General features: G+C 49.3%; 1 long non-coding RNA gene across 2 annotated transcripts in view; it reads left to right on the top strand.

Annotated features, from left to right (window-relative positions):
• Nucleotides 1-5265: 5265 nt before the first annotated feature.
• Nucleotides 5266-11814, top strand: part of LOC135306918 (uncharacterized) — an 80325-nt gene continuing 73776 nt past the window's right edge. For both annotated transcript variants that reach the window (XR_010367654.1, XR_010367653.1), the window contains exon 1: nucleotides 5266-6001. This is a non-coding gene — a long non-coding RNA (uncharacterized LOC135306918). The remainder of the gene's footprint in view (nucleotides 6002-11814) is intronic.

Here is an 11814-nt window from a genome sequence, read left to right as displayed (position 1 = left end):
CCTCTTAAGTAATCAAGGTCCAGGGTGTGTGTCTGGAACCAGAGCTAGAGTAGACAGAGGGTTTTGATGGTTTGATTTATTACAGTTCAATGCCAGAACAAGTACAAAATTACACGTATTATTTCAGAAGTGAAAACACATACAGGATGTCTCTTCCAAGACACTAACCCTGTCACCAGCTAACCTCCACTTCAGAAATAATAAAAACCCTGTTGGCAGCTGTTTGTGAGTTAGGAGGTGGAGCTGGATGGTCAAAAGGAATGTCAAAGCTCCTCTTCTTCTGTGCAAAGTGACAAAATGATAGGCTATCAGAAAGCTTGTCTGCCTTCGGAATGATGTGTCTGTTTTGGGGGCTTGCTGTATCATGGAAAGTGGTTTTTGTGTGTTTTGGCAACCCTAAACTGGGATTTGGCCAGTTGTCAGTGACACCGCCTGAACCTCTCAAACTCAAATTCTGCTGCTTGTATAACTAATGTGCTTGTAAAACCTGCCTGTGCTTTTGTTGTCTGGGATCTTAATTAGCCTTAGAAAATTTCTTCAGGGCTTTTATTCCCAAAAAAATGTAGACAACTAAAGTGCCATTACCCGCTGAGTGGCAGAAATCCAGTGCTCTGGGGTTTGTACTTGTTCCACTGATTGCTCAAGTGGAGGTAGCTCAGCCAAAGGCTGGTGTTGAGCAAATTTTAACTTGAAGGAGACGAAACTGAAAATAATTTACAAATTAGTGTAATACACATGCTGGAATGTGCAAAAAAAAAAAAAAAAAAGTATGTTTCATGAAATGAGTTTGGTTTTTGCATTGTAACTGTAGGCGGTGAAAAATTGAGAAGTGCAATCTCAGAGAATTCCTTTTCTGAACCTTCCTAGTATTTTTTTTAAAGTTTGCATTAGGTAGAGATGCAACTGTGGAAATGGCATTACCTTTCTTCTATTGTAATTGCAATTTATTTTTAAAATGGCACTTGAAGGAGCTTTGTATTACCTATCCAGAGGGTTTAGTTTTCTTTAGCAAGAGCTGTATAGCAATAAAACTTTCTAAAGGCACAAATATGTATCTGCAAAATATTGCTATAAGAATTTGGCTGAAAAGGCTTAATCTGTCTCCATCATATCACTTGCACATATTTTTGTGAAGTAGCTTGTGATGTTTCTTTAAATCAGGTATATGAATGCTTTTCTAAACGAATAGTGACTCTGCCTTCAGTGCTGGGCAAACACATGAAGGTAATCCAAGCACTCCAGAGCCAAACCAGCATTCCTGAGGCACCCAGGGCAGCCCTTGGCTTCACTGGCAGCTTTGTTTGGGGAAATAATGCTCAATTGTGCTGGCACCTGTGCACTTTGGCAAGGGAAAAGCGTGTGGGGTTTGGCATGAAATCGCTAAATATATATATTGGCATAAAAAGAAAAAATTACACTGTGGGTAAATGTAAACCAAGATTTAAGGGGACCATGTGAAACACTGAGAGGGAAGAGCCACACAGTGAACAGGGGAGATGGGAAAACATACAATGCAGGGTTTCCTTTTTTGTCCTCCTTGTTGGCAATCATAGGAATCATGCTTATGACACTGTTCTTGACCCGGGTTCTTTTCAGCTACAAAACCCATGAATTTGTGTCATCAGGCAGTATTTTCTAAAGTTAAGTAATCTATTTTGGTAATTTTTAATAGGACCCAAGTGCCTGGTGGTCATGACTGGGTAAAGAGCTGCACATCTTGAACTTGTTAGAATTTTCCATGATGAAACAATCTCTGTTTTGTCTTCTAACAACAATGTCGGGAGGATGAGCTAAAGAGAAAAGCAGGCCTTAGTTATTTTTTTGTTCTTTTTAATTTTTTGTTTTACTTTGTTTTGTCTGCAGCTGCTTCTTCATCTTTTCCACCCTTCCAGCAGCAGGTGGAGCCAGAAGCTTGGCTTTAAACTAAGAGTTTACTGCTAGAGGAGAGTTTGGGAACTCCTGGGGGCTTGCTTCTGGGCTTTACTAACACCAAGGTGTGACAGAAGCTTCAGTCTCAGCTCTGGGCGCCGTCTCAGTGCATAACTTGTGCTGTGCAGTCCTGTGGCTGATCTTGAGTGAAAGGGATTGTTAGAAGAGTTCCTGTACCTCTATTGTGGCAGATACACAGCAATTCTGACTGACAGGGATGTGGAGACAGCTGAGAGGGAAAAAAAAAGGCTTTCCTTCTCACATCACCAAAGTAGAACAAATGACAAGATGGAGATTTGAGACAAAATTTTAAGTAGATCTTTAAACTTGTGAACTGCTTTCCCTAGGCCTCCCTGTTGTGTTTCCGTCCTGAGTGTGAGGTTTAACTAGTTGGAGTTGCTGTATTTGTGCACTTAAAAGAGGTGTTTTGCTGAACATTCCCTCAGCAGGAAAAGCAGGCAAGGGAAAAAACATTACCAGATTAAAAATAGTACCCCGGTGTACCTCATAGTACCCTGGTGAGAAGCTCATGAAGCATCTGTGTTGAGCATCACTTTTAAGAGATCTTGAGGGTCACCAAATGCTTGAAAGTGGTAAGATTTCATGGAATCATAAAGGTTGTAACAGACTTCTAAGATCATCAAGTCCAACCTTTCTGCTTTGCCTGTCAAACACGGGGAGTTATAGCAGTCAGATTGCTCGGGGCTCAAGGAAGAGCAGCCGACTTAGGCCACAGGTTGGAAAGCTCCTTTGTTTTTAATTTCCAGTTGAAGTTGTTGAGCTTTGGATTTCATCCTTGAGGCAGCCCAGCGTGCTGAACGTGCCGTGGTGCAGATAAAAGGAATACTCTTCAGCTGTTGTTTCCCTCAAAGCTTTCTGTCCCTCTGCTTGGCTTGCTTGGAGAAATCCGAGCAGAGATGGTGCTGACTGGAAAATCCCCAGGCTGTTATTGTCACTAGTCCAAACAAATACGGGCAAAAAGCAACTCCTACTCGTTCCTGTATAAAATCCTAGTAATCTGCTATGATTTAGGCTGCAGAGAAAGCCCCTCAAGAGTATTGACCCTTGGCACAATGCACAAACCAAACAAAGACCTGGACCTTGGATGAACTTCCAGACCTTCTCCGGGTCTGACACATGGGAGACCTAATCCTCAAACTAATACAATCATTTGGAGGAGCTGTGAATTGAGAAAGGGGAGTAATTATCCTCTAAACACTCAGTTCCCTGTCTGCCATAGGTATTTCCAGCAGACACTGAGGCTACCTTGCCTCAAATGAGCTGTGTTAGAGCCTAGTTTTGTGTAAGGAATAAAACTGTGGCTGAAATTGGCTGTCCTGGGAGGAACGACAGTGGTGTACATTCCATCCGGCTCTTGTCGGCAAGATGGCCAATGCCTGGTCAGTGAAGTATTTGGCAGTTAGGGCTGTGCTGAAGGAGCTGGGGCTCACACGGATGTGGTGGGAATTTTCAAATAATTTGTCTTCAGAAGTCATCCTGAGACCATTGAGAGACAAGATGCCTAGGAGTGCTTCCACATGCATCAGTAGTGGGACAAGAGCATCAATTTTCCAGTATTCCATACTAGTTTTTAATCTTTTATCCTTAACAGTCAGAAATCATTAAATACAAATTACTTGGTCTTTTGAAAGCATTTCTGAATAATGTGTTAGTAGAACAGAAACATTAATTTCTACCCTGATGGAGGCAGGAAGGGTGAGGAAATCACAAAGCCCACGAAAGCTTCAGTGATTATACTGTGCTCCACACCTTCTGCCACCAGTGCTGTGGCAGCTCCTGCCTTCTCTGAGGACAAAGTCCCCTTTTTGAATGATGAAGGAAAGGTGAGTCCCACAGGGACTGGCCAGCTTTGTCACCATAGGTGCCAGCAGCAACAACTGTAGAGACTCATGAAAAAAAATCCACACTGTTACATGTATTTCAGTATGTTTAATACACAAACTTTGTTCAGGACTTAGTTTTAGCAGAACATTGCTAGTTGCATTGCATTATAGATGTGTAAGTGTACATTCCTTTGTATGTGTGTGAAAAGCCTTGTTGGGGCAGGTGGTTTGAGACATAACCTTTATTTGGAATTATGTCATTTGCTGGAACAGGAAGCTGTTGCAGTTCAAATTTATTTTATTGTTTCCTTGTTAAGTTTGTTCTGTTGTACCCCCATTCTCTCCTCAAGTTGGTTAACCCCTGGGTTTTACCCTCCCTCAAAGCTGTCTCTCATGCCATTCCCCGCCCCTTGTTCCAGCTCTTTCCCTGCCTGTCAAGGCATTCCCCACCCCTTGTTCCAGCTCTTTCCCCGCCTGTCAAAGCATTCCCCGCCCCTTGTTCCAGCTCTTTCCCTGCCTGTCAAGGCATTCCCCGCCCCTTGTTCCAGCTCTTTCCCTGCCTGTCAAGGCATTCCCCGCCCCTTGTTCCAGCTCTTTCCCTGCCTGTCAAGGCAACCCAGCCCCTTTTGTTCCCAAACCTTCCCTGCCACTCTCACCTTGGGCCAATCCCTGTCTGCAACACCCCTTTGGAATTCCCCTACTCCTGGAAGCCCCATTGGCCCATGTGACCCATCCTCTCCACCCTCCTACCCCAACTGGCCCCAGACACTTGATGGAATCCCCTCACTCCTCCCCTGAGGATTCCCTATTGGTTCACTGTTGTATCCACCCCCTGACTTGTATCTGTATAAAACCTCTTGCAGGAGTGAGCTGAGGTATTTGTTTTGTGTTTGTTGTTCCTTGTGGAGTAAAGGGGGCCACGTGGAACCTCAAGAAGGAAAATTTCCTCTTTTCATCTTTGTGTGGTTGCTGTTGTGGTTTGTGTCTGGCACCATGGCACCATAGAGCAAGTGGCACTAAAAGTTGTGCCTCTGGTAAATGTCCATACCGAGGCACTTCCTCACTCCTGGCACAGCCCTGGAGCTCTTAAGAGCTAGCCTGGGCCCTGGTGGGCTGCATCAGGAAGCCACTGGAGGACGACCACTTATTCCCACTTGGGTTTCACAACAAAAACGTGTAGATACTGAGTTTTGGCAGCTGTGTCTGGTCATCTGGCCTAAGGAGTTAACCAGTCCACATCCAGTTTCTCCGAGCAGTTTGTAGTTCTTCAGTTGTTGTGGTGAGGGAAGGGAGTGGTGAGCCAGTCCCAGGTCACTACTGAGGAGCTGGTGCTTGAGGTGCTGCAGTGATCTCTAGACAGTCCCACAGCTCCATGCAGGACAGATGCCGCTGCCCTGCTGCTGAGCCCAGCAGCTTCCCTTTGTACAGAGCAAAGGTAATCCACCTGCATTCTTTCTGCCTGCCAACACATTTCATGGACATCACTGAGTGTGCCATCTGTGGGGGTGCACATGGCATGATGGGACTATGATTCCTCGTCTGGTCTTTAAGCAATGCCGTCATGGAGTAGTGTCTGCGTTAGTGATCCCAGTGCACATAAACGGTTGCAAACTTCTGCACAGCAGAATATTGCAAGGCAAAGGTCAAAGGAGACAGGAAAAGTTAGGGTGTCTGTGTCCTTGCAGAAGGCTGGTTTTTTCTAGAGGAGGTTCTGTGTGTGTATGGGTTGCAGTCGTGTAATTGGGACACGTTGTATTGTCTGGACTGCAGTAAGTGCCAGGTAGTTGCCGTACAAACACAGGTATGGCCTTGCTGATGCAGTCCTTGATTTCTCTCTCTCATCTACAGGAGTAGTTCTTTTACATCAAGGCTAAAGGCGGCGTGAGAGAGGGATTGGAATTTGCATGCAGTGCAGTCTCAGCTGAAGAGCTCGGGTTTGAGCTCCCAGCTCTGAAGTTAACCTTGGAAAGCACAAAAACGAAAACAAGATAAAAACCAAGTGGGGTGGGTGTTACTGTGCAGCCATTGGGTTCAGAGCAGACCATACCTACATCATTACACACATCAGGTGACAACAGAGTGGCTTCTCCAAGCACAGCTGCTTTTTGCTAGTGAAAGAGTTACTGAAAGAAAATAATTTTGTATGGTCTTGTTCTTTGTGGCCTTGTGGAGATGAAGTGGAGTTATGTAACAGGGGTGAGGACTGGCACCACTATCTATGTCCGCAGGTATGAGGTACAGCTTATCATGAGGCAACCTGGATAAACTTCATGCTTGGCTGGAAGGGCCCCTTTTGCTTTCAGGCTCCTCGTGGGGAGTGGGAGGCCAGGGAACACAGGGTGCTCAGACGTGGATGGCGGTGGCTTTTTCTGAGCTGAAAGTAGTCACCACTTTGTAATTGACACAATATGGGTTTGAGAAGGAGCATTTTGGTTTAATCTAGTTCTTTGCCCATGATGTTTTTCAGCAGACTGGAGGGTGGTTACATGTTAAAGTAATTGCAAGAAAATTAAAACAGCGAAAAAAAAAAAAAAGGGCTAACAACCATGGTGGTGGCTGGGTGTCGCCTTCCTCATGTAGCACTACTTTCCTTGTGTCATTTGGCTGGGCCAGCTCTGTCCATGCAACCATACCATGACCTGGTGTGCCTGGAGCAGATGAGATCTCAGTCCAGAAATGGAAATAAAATTACTGAACTAAGGGAAAACAAAGCCTGGGGTGAAATCCAGCACTGTTAGAAGTACTGGTGCCTTGCCTGCTTTCTGAGGGAGTCCTGACGGTCTCCCTTGTCTCAGCAGAGCTAAAATTTGAGTTTTCGGAGAATGTGTTCTTGCAGTTTCAGAGAAACCTGGGATGTGATCAATGTTTATGTAAAAAACAAGTAATGAGGACATGAAAATCTGTAATAGGTTATTAAAAGGAAGTACTGCTCATTGAGGTTGTACAGCGTGATGAAGGAGTATTTCAAAAAGAGAAGGAAGGTGCTGGCAGTGGCACCAGGTCACAGAGCTTGTTCTAGCTCCACTTTCAGGCTAATGCTCCCTCCAAAACGTGGGGAGCATAGAAAAAAAAAGCTGTTTCTTTGCCTAAGGAGGTCTGGGTTATCATCTCCCACTTTATGCTTTCCATGACTTGATTCCTTGCTCTAATCACCCAATTCTCAGACTACTTTTCATTCTCTTCTTGAGATGTAGCACATGCTCCTTTATTCTTCATTAAGGCTAAACAGGCTAGGTATGGAAATGTTTCCACCATCAGTGTTGGGTCTTTGTGGGGATATTGTTTTTGGAGCTTAGGTCTGAGAGCAGCAGCCAGAGCTTTCCCAGTGTGAGGATCCATGAGCCAGCATGTGCCCAGATGGCCGAGAAGGCCAATGTCAGTGGCCTGTGGCACAGGCTGTGTGGGCAGTAGAAGATGAGCAGTGTCCATGCCACAATCCCACGGTGTGGAATGGAGTGCTATGGGGGAGCTGCTGACTTGCATTGCAGCAAGTTCCCATAAAGGCACCTGGGCATCCTGCAGCCTGCTGTCAAAGTGCCACATTGACAAATCATTGACAGGATCAATGATTTGTCAGCCGTGAGTGCCGAGGAAAGCAGGCCCAGCAGTACCAGCCAGGGGCAGACCCAGTGCATTTTCCAGTCAAGGGCAGCTGCTGCTGGTGCGTTTGACAGGTTTTGAAATGGTACTACCTCGAGGAAGGGGTACAAGCCTGTCCATGGCCTGCTGGCAAGGCAGAAGCTGAGGATGCAGTTGGGCTCAGGGGTGTGAACATTGCTCAGGAGCCGAGCACAGCCCTTCAGGGCCACTGACAGTGGCCTTTCACGGCCGGCAAGGCCTGAATGGCATAGCCATGGTGTTGGGCGGCCGGGAAGAGCAGCTACGCACTGGAAATGTGCTGCCAAGCTTGGGAAAGTAGATCTGTGTTTGTTATACTGATAGAAAGTTGGAGGAAGTCTGAATAAAATGACTGGAAAAGACATGTTGGTTCTCTTAATGTAAAAACCTTTATTTCTTGATCATGTATTTGTATCTATCTATGTACTTACGTGTATAATCTATCTGACTCTTACCTATTTATGTATCTGTTTATCTGCCTTTGGTAGGACAAAGTGTCAGAACAGGGGATGGCTGTGCCCATGGCAGAGCCCTTGTTGTTAGTTCTACATCCCTGAGCCTGTGGGGAGACAGATCCCCTTAAGGTCTCTACATTGCTGCTTTGGCAGCTTACCCATCTGCCTCGGTGTGCTCCCTGCCTCCAGGACAAAGGCACGTTGCGGCGTTGCAGCGGCCGTGCCTCTGATCTGAGGGTCCAACCTCTTGGTCACCCTGCCATGATGGGGGATGGGGACTGCCAAAGAAGGAAGGGAAAGAGTTGAGCTCACATCAGGCAGATGCCGGCAGTTGTTGCTCCTCTTCCTGTCCCATTTCCAAGTCCTCAGTGGAGCTGAAGGCAAGAGGCACAGGCCAGAAGGCGGCCAGGCCTGCCGGGGCAGTCCCTAGGTTGGCACTGTGCTTGTGCCTGCTGCCTTGTGAGCTGGGAGGAGAAAAGCCAACCTCTTGGAGAGTCGGATCCCCATGATGAGCATTTCTGTCATGAAGGGCTCCTGGTTGAGGCAACGCGGGCATCGGAAGCCAATGCCAGCATGCAGAGCCAGTCTCTGGATGCAGCGGCAGTGGAAGTGGTTGGCCAAGTGGGGCGCAGGGGAGGTGGGAAGGTGTGGTCGCAGCCCGTCTCACAGCAGGTGATGGTTGCCTCCATCTTGCAGCAGATGAAGCAGCTCTGCAAAGAGCACAGTGGTGCCATGAGTGTCAGCACTGGAGATTTGTGGTCTGTTTGCATCTCCAGACAGTGAGCGAGATGTGGGCAGACCCCTTTCAGAGTCCCCAGAGCCGCCTGCTCCCAAGTCTCCTGCATGCTCCAGGCCTGGGGCTTCTTTGGTGTTAAGCAGGAGGAGTTTGCTGAGCCTCTCCTGGTGCAAAGCTGCCTGCTCCCGCCAGGTTGTGCCCACCTTGTCGGCCGCGTCTCTGATGATGCGCCAGGAAGTTTGGGAGCTCCTCAGGTCAACAAGGCAGGGCCCTTGTAGGCAGACAGCTGGAGGGAGCCGTGAGAGAATTCACCTGGCAGTAGGTGTGGACACGCAGCTTGTACTTCATTGTCTTTTCCCCACAGATGTCGGCATCTGCCTGGCTGGGATTAATGGGATTGGGATGGGATTTATGGGATTTTTGGGGTCACTCACCCATGGAGGGTTACTGGGATTACTGGGATCACTGGGATTGGGATGGGATTTATGGGGTCATTCCCATGGTGACACAGCATGCACGCTGCAGAGACAGAAGAAGTGATCTGGGCATGAATACGTCAGTGGGGCTGGGCAAGTGTCCGTGCAGGATCAGCCCCAGGGCGCTGCTGGGTCTGTGCCGTGCTGGCTGAAGCGCAGAGCAGGTCAGGTGTGGGTGCCCCAGCAAGTGCCCAGAGCCCAGCCCAGCTGGGGAGCTCGTGCCTAGGCCTGGCACGGTTCTTGGCTCTTCACTGACTACTCTTGAGCCCCCTGTGCCAGGTCCGAGGAGGTGTGGGGAGGGAGGCTTCTGCTGTCACCTTTATCCGTGGGGACAATTTGTGGCTGTGCCCTGTTGGATCCAGAAGTGGTTGATAAGGAGTGGCCGGAGCGTCTCCTGCACAGTGCTGCTGACATTTCTCCTCGTGCCACTTGTGCACCACGCCTGAGTGAAGAGAGAGATGGCTGTGAGCTGTGTCAGAGGCAGCAGAAGCCTCTGGCTTACCCTGGTGCCTGCGCAGCCTCGGGCAAGCTCCTTCTCCACAATCCTCTCCTCCACTCTGTGGGTGGTGTTGATGTGCAGCCTCGTTTGGATGATCTAGGCTGTGGTGATGCTGTCACTGGGCCCACTGTGACATGGCCAGCACTGATGTGTGGTGATGGCTGATGGTGATGACATGCCCATCCCATGTGATGATGTTGCAGTAGTGGCTTTTTTGGAGGGGATAGGTGTTATTTCTGCTTGGACGTAATTTTGTATTTGTAGACCAAATGAATGTGGGGAACTCAGTGCTGTATAAGCTGTGGCTGAGCAATGAGTGGTGAGGCCTGTCATGCTGCTTAGCCCCAGCACCAGGGAGCAGGCTGGTGGCAGCAGCTGCTGGCAGGGGACACAGGTGGGACATCAGATCACCCAGATGCCCAGGAGAGCCCACAGGTGACACCAAGTCTGCTGGGCTGCACAACTGCAACTTGGTGCTGCTGCTCTCAGAGTGATGACTCCTGGGGCAGATGATGGTGAGCCAGCATGATTTTTTCATCAGGTGTAGGATTTGGTTTCTTTCGTTGATTAACATATCTCATCTCAGAAGTCTTTTTTCCTATCATCTCCTGTGCTAGCTGTGATATTTGTTGCAGTAGCATCAGCACCATCCTGGCTGTGGCCCTGCTGGTCCCAGGGGCATGCCGGGTGCTGGGGCCTGGCCATGGCCTGCTGTCAAGACGGAAGCCGAGGGTGCAGCTGGGCTCAGGGGTGTGAACATCGCTCAGGAGCCAAGCACAGCCCTTCAGGGCCACTGACAGCGGCCTCTCAGGGCCAGCAAGGCCTGAACGGCACGGCCATGGTGGTGGGCGGTCGGGAAGAGCAGTTGCACACTGAAAATGTGCTGCCAAGCCTGGGAAAGTAGATCTGCATTCATTACATTACTAGAAGGTTGGAGGAAGTCTGAATAAAATGACTGGAAAAGACATGTTGGTTCTCTTAATGTAAAAACCTTTATTTCTTGTCCATGTATCTCTATCTATCTATGTATTTATGTATATAATCTATTTATGTATCTGTTTACCTGTCTTTGGTGGGTGAGGGTGATGGGTGCCGTGGGCAGGTTGACAGTTTGTGCTGCTGTGTTTTGGCGGCCGGCTGTAGGGCTTTTTTGCCCGCCGTCGTTGCCGCCAGACGTGTCTCATGCGAATAGGCCCAGGCTGGGGGCGGTTGTCTGTGGTGGATCCGTGGAAGATCCATGGAGGGCTGTATGGGCACTGTAGCTGTGCTGCTTGAGTGTTGGCAGCCAGAGTGCCCTCAGACAGCCCCGGCACCGCCTGTCTGGAAGTGCTGGGGCCGCTTTCATGGGCACTGTGGGCTGGCTCAGTGTCAATCCTGCAGCGTTTGGCGGGTGGGCCGTACGACACCGCTGAGTCATTGTCTTCCTGTGGGTAGCCCCGTTTGAAGGCCCGGTGAGCGCAAGAGGAAGAGGTGGCGGTCTCGGCAGGACACTTTGCCTGGGACAGCTGTGATGCTGCCTGTCTGGAAGTGCAGGGTTTGCAGGTGTCAGCACTGTGGGCTGGCCCATCCTGGATCCTGCAGTATTTTGCAGGACTGCTGTACGTTGTCTGGGACATTATTTCTTCCTCATTGTAGCACTGCTTTAGGGCCTGCTGAGGGCTGATGGAGCAGCTGTTCTTGAGGAAGATCTTCCCCTGGGACAGTGCCAGCAGTTCCTGTCTGGAAGTTTTGGGGCCCACAAGCTTTGATTTGGCAGAGGAAGCTGCAAAGAGGGGCAGCAGGAAGGTTGTCAGGACAGCCCCCAGGCTGCAGGCAGGAGAGGCCACTGTGGTGTCCAGGGCCCTCCTGGAGCCAGGCTGTGTGCCGAAGGCCCTGCTGCCAGGCCCGTCCTGGTCCCTGTTTGCATTGTGTGGTGCCGAATGCTTTGGTGCCTACCAGTGGCCGTGGCAGCACAGGTGCTGCACTCCCAGGAGCAGGAGGTGTTCCCCAAAGAGGAGCAGAGTTGGTGGGTGCCCTCGGCAGCGCAGGAGCTGCACAGCCACAGTTGCCAGGGTCTGGAGGAGCAAGGAGGTTGTGAGGACAGAGTGTTAGAACAGGGGATGGCCATGCCCATGGCAGAGCCCTTGTTGTTAGTTCTACATCCGTGAAGCTGTGGGGAGACAGATCCCCTTCAGACTGATCCCTGCATTGCTGCTCTGGCAGCTTACCCGTCTGCCTCGGTGTGCTTCCTGCCTCCAGGACAAAGGCATGTTGAGGC

The sequence above is a fragment of the Passer domesticus genome, chromosome 8 (genome assembly GCF_036417665.1).
Source record: "Passer domesticus isolate bPasDom1 chromosome 8, bPasDom1.hap1, whole genome shotgun sequence".
In the NCBI taxonomy this organism is placed as follows: domain Eukaryota; kingdom Metazoa; phylum Chordata; class Aves; order Passeriformes; family Passeridae; genus Passer; species Passer domesticus.
This window is presented reverse-complemented; position numbering and strand designations above follow the sequence as displayed.